The sequence below is a fragment of the Gossypium hirsutum genome, chromosome A03, assembly GCF_007990345.1.
Source record: "Gossypium hirsutum isolate 1008001.06 chromosome A03, Gossypium_hirsutum_v2.1, whole genome shotgun sequence".
Taxonomy (NCBI): domain Eukaryota; kingdom Viridiplantae; phylum Streptophyta; class Magnoliopsida; order Malvales; family Malvaceae; genus Gossypium; species Gossypium hirsutum.
In genome coordinates, this window is record NC_053426.1 from 18,102,237 (window position 1) to 18,112,728 (window position 10,492).

The following is a 10,492-nucleotide window of genomic DNA, read 5'->3' on the forward strand; positions in this document are numbered from 1 at the left end:
ATAATCAATCACACGGCTTGACTCTCTTATTAGTCCCCAGTGGAGTCGCCAAGCTGTCGAAACCATTTGCAAATCGAGTTTTAGAAAATGGGAATCGATTTTAAAAAACGAAAACGGGAGTCGCCACCAATCTTTTTAGGTGTGATTGGATCACCTTTAAAACATTCATTTTAAAATCGTTGGTTTTGGTCTACGAAATCAAAAGAATGGGTTCGGAAGTCGGTTACGTACGAGGAAGGGTTAGCACCCTCGTAACACCCAAAAATTGGTACCTAATTGATTATCAAAATGTTTTTAATGTCGGAAATTAAAACTTTAAGATGTAATCCTCTTTAAAGTATTTGAAAATTTGGGTTTACTTGTATCAAAGTATCGACTATAAGTTAGCCCTTAGAAATCTCTATCTCAAAACAGCAAAATGCTACATCCAGTAAGTTAGGACATATCACTTTGCAATTCCAAGACAATCACTTATATTTCGAAATCCTTTAAAAACTTTAGAAGGGTACTTGACTATTCGAACTTAACGAGAAAAGTTGCAACCCAATAAGTTAGGGCACTACTTTTTCGAAATTTTCAAACACCAAGTATTGCCTTTATATTTTTTTGAAAATTTTGGAGCCTTGTCTTTTTAAAGATGATGCGTGGAGAATTGTATTACATTATAAATCATAATAATATATTATTGTACTAGGTAGATAAAAAATGAATACTACGATATAAAGAATAATACATATAAAGCAAAAAAAATGCAAACAAAGATATATATAGCATGTATTGAAAACGAATAAACAAAGTATATAAACATACGGATTAATATTTAAATGATGCATGACATAAAAAACATAAGCAAATAATGTATGATATACAAATAGAAGAAATATAGTGTTAATTTGCATATAATTATAATAAAAATAAACTTAACACATTCATGACGCATACAACATATAGAAGAACAAATAAAAAAATGATTGCTAACAAAATATACATACAATTTAAAACAAGACACTTCATATCCATAGTATTTAATATATAATATAATAACATAGTAACAAGAATAAAAGAATAATAATTATATAATAATATATTGGTTTGAAAGTATGTAAGAGATTTCATAATATAAAAATATTCATTTAAAATGGAATGATATATGTATAGTGAATAAAAAATTGAAATGTGTATATAATGTGAGTTAAGAATATGATTTAATAACAATAATTTTCATTTTTAAAATAATATATATAATATAAACATAAATAATATAATTTGCGATACATAATATACATATATATAAAAAACAATAAATAATATAAAAATAAAAACATAATAAAGATTATATAAGAAAATGTAATAAAACATATAAGAAAAATAATAGATATAATATAAAGTAACATATAAAACAATATATATATTAATAAATATAATATATGTGAAAATATAATAATATATAAAAGAGATGTAAAATAATATTTAAGAAAAATAATACATAATAAGTAGTAATAATATATAATTAAAATAATACTTATAATAAAATAATTTTATAATATATTATATAAAAGTAAAATTAAAATAAAACAAATAATAAAATATATATAGAATAATAAATATAGGACTAAATTTAAAGTTTAACAAAATTACAATGCGAATTTCAAAGAAACAAAACTGAATTGAGGCCCTATTTAAAACGCGCGTAAAATTAGAGGGACTCACTGGAAAAATACCCTATTCCCAAAACGGCGACGTTTCCCAAAATGAGATTTAACAACTGTCAGGACCAAATTAAAAACTAAAATAAAATAGCAGGGCCGAATCATAAAATAAGGTTTTAATTGTAAACACAAAAAGGAGCAGAAGGACTAATTGAGCAATTAACCCAGTTATAAAAAACGCGCGGATCCTCCCCGGGTAATCGGGTCAACACGCGGATCCTGAGGGTCTAAAACGCTGTAGTTTTGACAAGGCTATATAAGCCAAATCTTTAGCTTTAAAATCATTTAGAAGCCCAGTTTCTAAAAAAAACAAAGAAAAATCCTCTGAAGAGGATCCTTGGTCCTCTGAGCTCCGGCGTTTAGCCGATCAGTTCTGGTCATCGGACCTCCGCGCTGAGATCCACGCGCCGCCACCGACTCCGCCACACACGATTGTCGGATCCTGAAAAGCTTCGTTTTTCAAGGTGATTCTCCAGATATACTCTCTCTATCTATTTAATATATTATATGCATAAGCTCATGATCAAGAGAATGAAACGAAAATAAAAATATGTCACCTTTGTCTTCTGTAAAAGATCTCTAGTATATTATTGCAAAAAAAAAACTCTGTGTACAATATTTTTTGGTCTCTGCCTCCGTGTCTTTTTACAGATTAAAAAGAAGGCTTTATAGCCTCTACTACTACAAGTTTTGGAAAGAAATCATCGATTTCTTTCCGTATTTGCTTCGCATGTTTGCTGTGATTTTCTTTCCTTTTCTTGCAGGTACTTGCGAAAAATCCGGCAATGACAAAGGCCTGACGATGGTCCACTGGTGGCATTGATCTCGGCGTGACTTGGGGCATGGAATCATGGCCTTGACGGGGTAGCTGGAACAGCAGGAGCTGAAGAGTCATGAGGCTTGGCTTCTGGATCCTTCTGTTTGCGGCGCAAGGAGAGAGGCAGAAACCCTAGGGTTTCATGCCTTGGTGTAACAAGCTGGGCCACTTGGGTCCGTTTTGTCCTGGGTCCACTTGGGTCTGTTGAAATGGGTCTTAGTTTTAGTGTATCTGGGTAGGATGTAATAGTGGGCCTGCTGGTTATTGTAACTGGGTAAGGTCTCTTGTATTTGGGCCTGCCGTTTAGGCTTTTGTATTTGGGTAAAGGACTGTTAAAAGACTTTATATTTTGAAATTTTGGATTATGCCTTGGCTTCCAATGGGACGGGAAAAATTGAGGTATTACAAATATACAATTATAGTAAAGCTTATTTAACATACGAACTTACCTCGGTTACAAAAACGGCCAAAGGGATCTATTCGTCAATTACTTTTTTTTTCCCCCGATCTAGACCTGAACTTCGTTTTTCTTGATATATAATACCACATTTAACTTATTTAATCATCACATTATTCAATGCAGCCCAAAAACACATTATAGAAAAATTTACATTTTTGCCCCCAACTTTTAAACATTTTACAATTTAGTCCTTAGGCTCGTAAAATGAATTTCTTTCAATTTCATCACAACCCAAGCCTAGCCGAATATTATTTGTACTCATAAAAGCTCATATTTTCATTTATTAACACTTTTCTACACATTTTATAGACTTTTACAAAGAAGTCCCTATTTAAAGTTTTTATCTAAAATCACTTTACATATGTTGTTTAACTAACAACGAACATGCATTTTCTACCATAAAACATAAAAATACAAACATATTCAACATGGTTAAAATTTTAGACTTTAACTTTATTTCAAATAAGTCCTTGAAATAGCTAAATCAAGTTACAATGACCTAAAAAATATAAAATCATTGAAAACGGGACAAGAATGGACTTACAATCAAGCTTGAAAGCTTGGCCAAAACCCTAGCTATGTCTTCCTTGTGAATTTCGGCTATGGGGGATGAAATTGAGAAGATGGACATATTTTATTTGTTAATTTTGTCCTTATTAGCCAAATTACTAAAATACCCTAATTGCATAACTTTGAAATTTTACCTAACCATGTCCATTTTTGTCCATCCTAAGGTATAATGGCCTAATTCCATTTAAGGACCTCTAATTAAAAGTTCATAACAATTAGACACCTTTAACTTATAGAATTCAAGTTTTGCACTTATTGCAATTTAGTCGTTGTAGTCAAATTGGGCACTCAATCGATAAAATTTCTTAACAAAATTTTCACAAAATTATTCTATAATGTTGTAGACCTTAAAGAAATAATAAAAAAAATTCTACTTCGGATTTGTGATCCCAAAACCACTGTTTCGATTTGACCCAAAAACGGGCTTTTACATGGATTGTCATGCAGGTTGCCATGTTTAAAAATTTAACATTTTAGTTAGTATTTTCATTAAAAAAACACTACTTTTCTTTGAAAGGTTGAGGGTCAAATTTATCTTAAAAAAAGAATAAGAGCTAAATTAGCCATATATGCCAAAAAAGTTTATTACCTAAATAGGTCGATTTTTTTTTTGAAAATTTAGGAAAATAGACCATTTTTGGAGAGAGTGTGGGAAAGTGCGTCGAGCTGGGTGCGCTTTCCCTTTAAATTGCATTTTCTGAATCTTTTAATATAATTAGTTTCTTTGGTCAGGTGGTTAAATATTAGTGGTTTTGTCCTTAAGTCCCAAGTTCGATTTCTCTTCCACTCACATTTATATTTTTAATTAATTTTTTTTAATATATCAACTCTTTTGGTTGAATGGTTAAGTAATAATAATTTTATTTTTGAGACCTAGGTTCAATTCTCCTCTTCTAAACGTATTTGTAATTTTTATTTCAAGCTTTTTTTTATTTTTAATTAATAAATACATTGTTTTCAAAATTTTTTATTTTTAATTCACCTTTTTAATTAATATCTCATTTATTCATAAAATCAAATAATTATTAAAAAGATGATTATTTTTAATAAAAATAATTTTTATATGTGTAATATTTTTCAATCTATATAATGAGTGTAGTAAGTTTTTGTATTATATATTTTTGTATGTGTATTTAAAATATTTCATATATAAAGATAATAATATTTGAAATAATTAATTTAAATATTTCACATATAAAAATATTTGAAATATCATACTCACAATGTAGGTGAAAAAACAATGATATTTGAAATATTTTACGTATAAAAATAATAATTATATTTTAAATAATTATTTCATTTCATAATATTAGAAATCACCATACCCACAATATACGTGGAGAAAATAAATATTTGACATATTAGTATTATATATAAAGAAAAATATATCAAAAAAGTTAGTTGATGTTTATATTATATATAAAGGAGTTATTATTTTTAAATATTTTTAACATAATGATATATGTAAAATATATATTTTATTATATAATTACATATTTATTATTTGATTTTTATGAATAAAAGAGTTATTAATTAAAAAGATGAATTAAAAATAAAAAAAATATTATTAATTAAAAATAAAAAAATCTTGAAACAACAAAATTTAAAAATTACAAATGTGTTTTGAAGAGAGGAATTGAACTTCAGTCTTATGGATGAAATCATTATTATTTAACTATTTGTCCAAAGGAGTAGATATTGTTAAAAAAATTAATTAAAAATATAAAAAAGCTTAAAACAAAATGAAATAAAAAAATATAAATGTAAGTAGGAGAGGAATCAAACTTGAGACTTGAAGATAAAACTACTAACATTTAACTATCTAACCAAATAAATTTATTATATTAAAAAAGTCAAAAAATGCAACTTAAAGGGAAAGCGTGTCCAGTTAAGCATGCTTTCCTGCCCCGTTGGCAGGAAAAGAGTGTCTAACTGAACGCGCTTTGCCACACTCTCTAAAAAGGGGCCTATTTTTCTATATTTTCAAAAAATCGGCCTATTTAGCCAATAAACTTTTTTTGGGGCATATATGACTAATTTAGCCAAGAATAAGAGTTAAATTGAGAAAAGAATTAAATGCTAAGGCTTAAATTTATCATTATACCTAATAATAATGATACTATTTTTATATTAAATATATAAAAATTAATTTAAATTCATAAAATATGTATAAAATATTCAACATCATAATCTCAAAAACTTCAATTTTATCATTTCAATCAAAATAACATTTATTTTTATATCTAACTTTTATAAATATATATCTTTTACATATATTTAAAGGATTTTTTTACAAATTTTTTAATCCATAGGTGTCCCATAATCTAATCAACAAAAATATCATTCTTTACAGCTAACTCCATTTTTTCTTATTCAAGCTCCACAGAAAATTGGGAACAGCTTTTAATGGTAGTGTAGACTTCCCTATCAATTTAAAGGAGTACATTTGTTCCCACAAAATGCCACGAAAAATAATATGATTTTGATCTTCTCAGCTGGGGGACACAAACGAAAGGACCAAAAGCAGACTAAGTGGTACCTAACAACTAAAATGCATAACACATCAAACTCCACTTTGTCCACTAATGAAACACAAAAGAAACATGTAAAAACTGGCCTTGAGACTGTAATAATTTATATTATTTTTGGTGAAGTATTCATGACTGAATATTTGTATTTAGCTGAAGGATATGTGAATGTGATCACTAAATTTTTTTTAATATTTATTTTAAACAATAATTATATTTATGTTGAATATATAGGTGTCTCTAATATGTATATCTAAGTTCAAATATTATAGGTTAAATAGTAAGGGCTTTTATGAGTTGTTCACCTACCAGGTTGCTTTGTAATGAAGTTTTGTAATAACTTTGTTGTCTCAACACCAAACGGTCAATAAAAAGTCTACTTTTTCAGTATTTTACTGGAATTTGCTCTTTTTTAACCCCTAAAAGGTATGAAGCAAATTGCAAGGACAAGCATTTTTCACGGCAAAGTTTGCAGAAATTCAGAGTTTGGTCTGCGCCATTGCTCCAATTGACTTGTTTGTGTTTTAATCTGTCAGATAAACATTGGTTTACTGTCCACATCAACAAATAAGATATCATTCTATTTAGAAAAGAAAAAAGAATGTTAAAAGATGATGTAAGTGTTATAGGACTAGAAATTTAGTTTGACAAATAACGAGGTTTTAGGTAATTCATTTGCTTCATATCTGTCTAAATTAGTTTGTCTTTTGAAAATTTGAGAATTCTCAAAGAAATTCTCTAAGACACAGAAATAAAGTAGAAGCAAACTCTCAAAAGTAAATAAGCAGCAAATGAACAAAAAAGCCACAAGAAAGCAAAATACTTATCAAATGTTTGTAAATGCTCTCAAAGTGTTCTATTACTTTGAAGAAATACAACTGAGTGGTTACAAATGAGAGGAAAACCTCTATTTATAGTTGAGCTCCCCTAAATCCAATGGTTCAATTTAAATTACATCGATGGTTGACATCAAAGCCTATTTACAAGATGAGAGTCCTAAGGGATTTAAATACTATACAATCTTATCCCTTAAGATTTACAATATTCACAATGTTAACTCTAGTTTTACTGGAGTTTTTCATTGGGCCACTAAAGCTTCAAGTACATGTGTTTCTCCATGTGTTTCATGAATCAAACAAATTCAAATAGGTCAAATGAGCCACATTTAATTAATTGGCCTTCAAGGGTTGTTGTGTGTGCATTCGTCATGGGCTTCAATCTACGGCCCATGGTATTCTCCCCCACCCGTTTTTACCACATCCTCATCGCGTTTTTGGAATGACACTAGTCTAATTTATCTCAGAGTTACCAAAATGCATTGGCTGATTCCCAACTAGTCTTTTTTGTGGGAAAGTTTCATCCCTCAAAACATTTGCCTTAAATTATGTCTTTGCTATCGTCTAACTCTAATTGTTTCTCTCATTTTCTTCATCTCAATCATAAGAGCCCGTTGTTCTTACTTGCCTCTATTGTGACTTGCCTCTATTAGATCTACTTGATCCTCATGAAAAGAATTTCGCACACTTATATTAAACATTAGGTTAACCTTAAGTATTGACGCCAACTTCGATTTGTAAGACTTAGCTTACCCATTTCAGAATTTTGAAAGGGTTCTTGTATCTTTGCCAAACCAATAGTAATTCATAATATAAAACACTAAGAAAGTGTTTGAGATGTACCTCGTTCATAGTATTTACTTGGTTTGGTTGACCAGTTTGCATCCCTAACTTTCCCACAAAATTTGATGTACAACCCACCTCTCTTATATGTGGTAGCCCTGTTGATAACTCAACATGCTTTAGATCGGTTTATTTGCCTCTCTAGCATTTCCAATTGGGTCTCCTTAGCACTCTGATTTACGAAGCCAATATACCTACCACACTGACATTCTTGGCTAGTTGGATTATAGTCAATACCTTGGTTCCGCCCTTTATGTCTCGACTCACCAGCACAAACCATTATTGTTGTTGAGAATCCAAGATACATATGCAATCAACAAAAGGAATTAAAAAACATTAATATTGTCAAGGAAATTCAAGCCAAGAATAAAGTCATAATCATCTAAGTGAATTACTTCTAAGTCTTTCTTGCCTTTCTAATTCCCAATTTGTAGCTTAACTCATTGTGTTGCTCTCATAGTCGAGACTCTTTGGAATCTACCGTCTTAATTATCTTAATCGTTTTGCTAATTGAGAGATCAAGTTTACCCATGGCTCTTTTCGACATTAACGAATCAGATGCCCCATATAAAAAAAGCACTCCTCGTTCAACCTTTGATTTTGATGTGAAAAAATATCAACCCAGTCTATTTGTGATCCCTCTTTCATTTCGTAGAGTTAATTATCATTGTTTCAAGCCTCAAAACCCTTTCCTCATCAGACTTCGCTTCATCTTTTTTAATGATCATTGTTAGCTTGGATCACTGTGGAAACTGCCGCATCATATGAGGACTACAACATAAGAAACATTGTATTGACATTTTTTTTTATTCTCTTTTCCCTTCGAATGGTTGTTGGGTTTCCTCTTCCCATTTATTGGTTTCTCATTACCACAATTGTTACCATTGTTAGTTCTGATGCCCTAAGTGTAATATTTTCGTCTATATACATTTTTATTTTTTATGAATTACATTAATACCCTTTGTATATTGTCTTTAATGGTTTTTCCCTGAAAAGAAAAATAAAAGCAAATATTAGCTCACTGATTGTCTTATGTTTAACTAATAGTAATGTAACATCTTATACCTAACCGATCGCCAGGTCCGGGTATTGGATGTCACAACAATCTGAATATAAAATTTTTTTATCTAATTTTATTACATAGTTAAACAACCCAACTTCTCCAATAACTAACTACTGCTAAGACTCAATTCATACTAAAAATAAATTCTTATAGCTTTGGTTCCTTAAGTAAACATGAAAGTTACTAACAAGATTTAAATTAATGATCAATTATAGACACCATCATTTTGGACCCTAAAGCATGGCTTCAAAGGGTGCCTCCTTTATATACATGAGTCAGCTATCACGCTTGACTCGTCATTTTAGCGGAGATTGCCTTGGTTTCTCCATTTGACTCCAAAGTCTTTATTTACACTGTACCCAAGCAATAAATTTTATAAGTTCAGAAGAACTTAGTGAGATCTGTACATAAAATTCATGGAAGACTGCTTAAGTCTTGAGAAAATGAAATTCTAAGCAAATAGTTAAACTCCCTTAATTTGGTGGGGAAAATCTACAGACATCATTTTCACAACCAATGCTTCCATTATCCTGAACCTAATGTTGGCAGTATAACCTTGGTCTAGTTATAACCATGTTCTATCTAGATGTTTTCCCATAAGGGTCTTACCCCACTATACCTTGTTTCCACTTCTTTTGTACCCTTTCTGATATTCTTCATTACTACCTTAAATTTGCCATTGCGACTGGCGAAAACTATTGATGATTATTTAATTAAATTCTCTTATTATGGGTCCTTAACTCAATCCTCTTTTCCTAGGTGAACTTGTACCCCACGTAACCCCATAGCACTTATTCTTTTAGCCTATTCCTATAAGATGCTTCAATAGACAGGTAGGTCACAATGAACTTCCTATTACCCAAGTATCTCTTGACAGTTCTCACTCATGATAAACCTTTAAGGTCTTTCCAGTTTTTCATGGTCTTGATGGACTTCTGCTTCTTACTATTTTTTGGCAGACTTAATTAATCATTTAGCCTCGAGCTGATATTTCCTCCCATGAATACTCTTGGCATCTTCTCGTTCAGCTACCCTTTTTATCAATTTCCAATTTAAGTACGAATCTTATAATAGCTTATTCTATATCTACTTAAACATTATAGAACCACAAATACTCTATTTGACTATTCTTGGTAGACATCATGTTTACCATCTTATCTAAGGAATCTTTCCCTCCTTTTATGCATAACTAAGTTATGACGCTTCTTAGGCTCCATTCTTCGTTGCCTTTCTCGAATCCCTAGTTGTCCCGTTAGCCTGTGTCCCTAGATGTGCCAAGTCTATTATGTCTTCTGACTTGTCACGCAATTTGCAACACGACTTCTTCTTTATGCCTTGGCAGGTCTTCTAATTTACTAATGTGTGAACATCACATGCTGTCATAGCCAAGCTATGGTCTTATACATGTAACCTTATGTTTAATGTCCTGACAAACTACCCCGTGTTTACTGTCCCAGAAGACTACCTCGTTTTACTGTCCTAGTAAACTCCTTATGCTGCAATAGCTGAGCTATGATCTTACACATTAACCCCATGTTTAATGTCCTGGTAGATTACCTCGTGTTTACTATCCCGATAGACTTCTTATGCTGCCACAAACAAGCTATGGTCTTACACATGTAACCCTATGTTTGATGTCTCGACGGACTCTATTGGTTGTCATAGG

At 30.6% G+C, this 10,492-nt stretch overlaps 1 long non-coding RNA gene across 1 annotated transcript; it reads left to right on the forward strand.

The window, feature by feature from the left end:
• Positions 1 to 2,002: 2,002 nt before the first annotated feature.
• On the forward strand, positions 2,003 to 2,891 carry LOC107886147 (uncharacterized). Its single transcript, XR_001680648.2, has 2 exons — positions 2,003 to 2,173; positions 2,474 to 2,891. It is a non-coding gene; the product is annotated as an uncharacterized lncRNA (long non-coding RNA).
• The last annotated feature ends 7,601 nt before the right edge of the window (positions 2,892 to 10,492 follow it).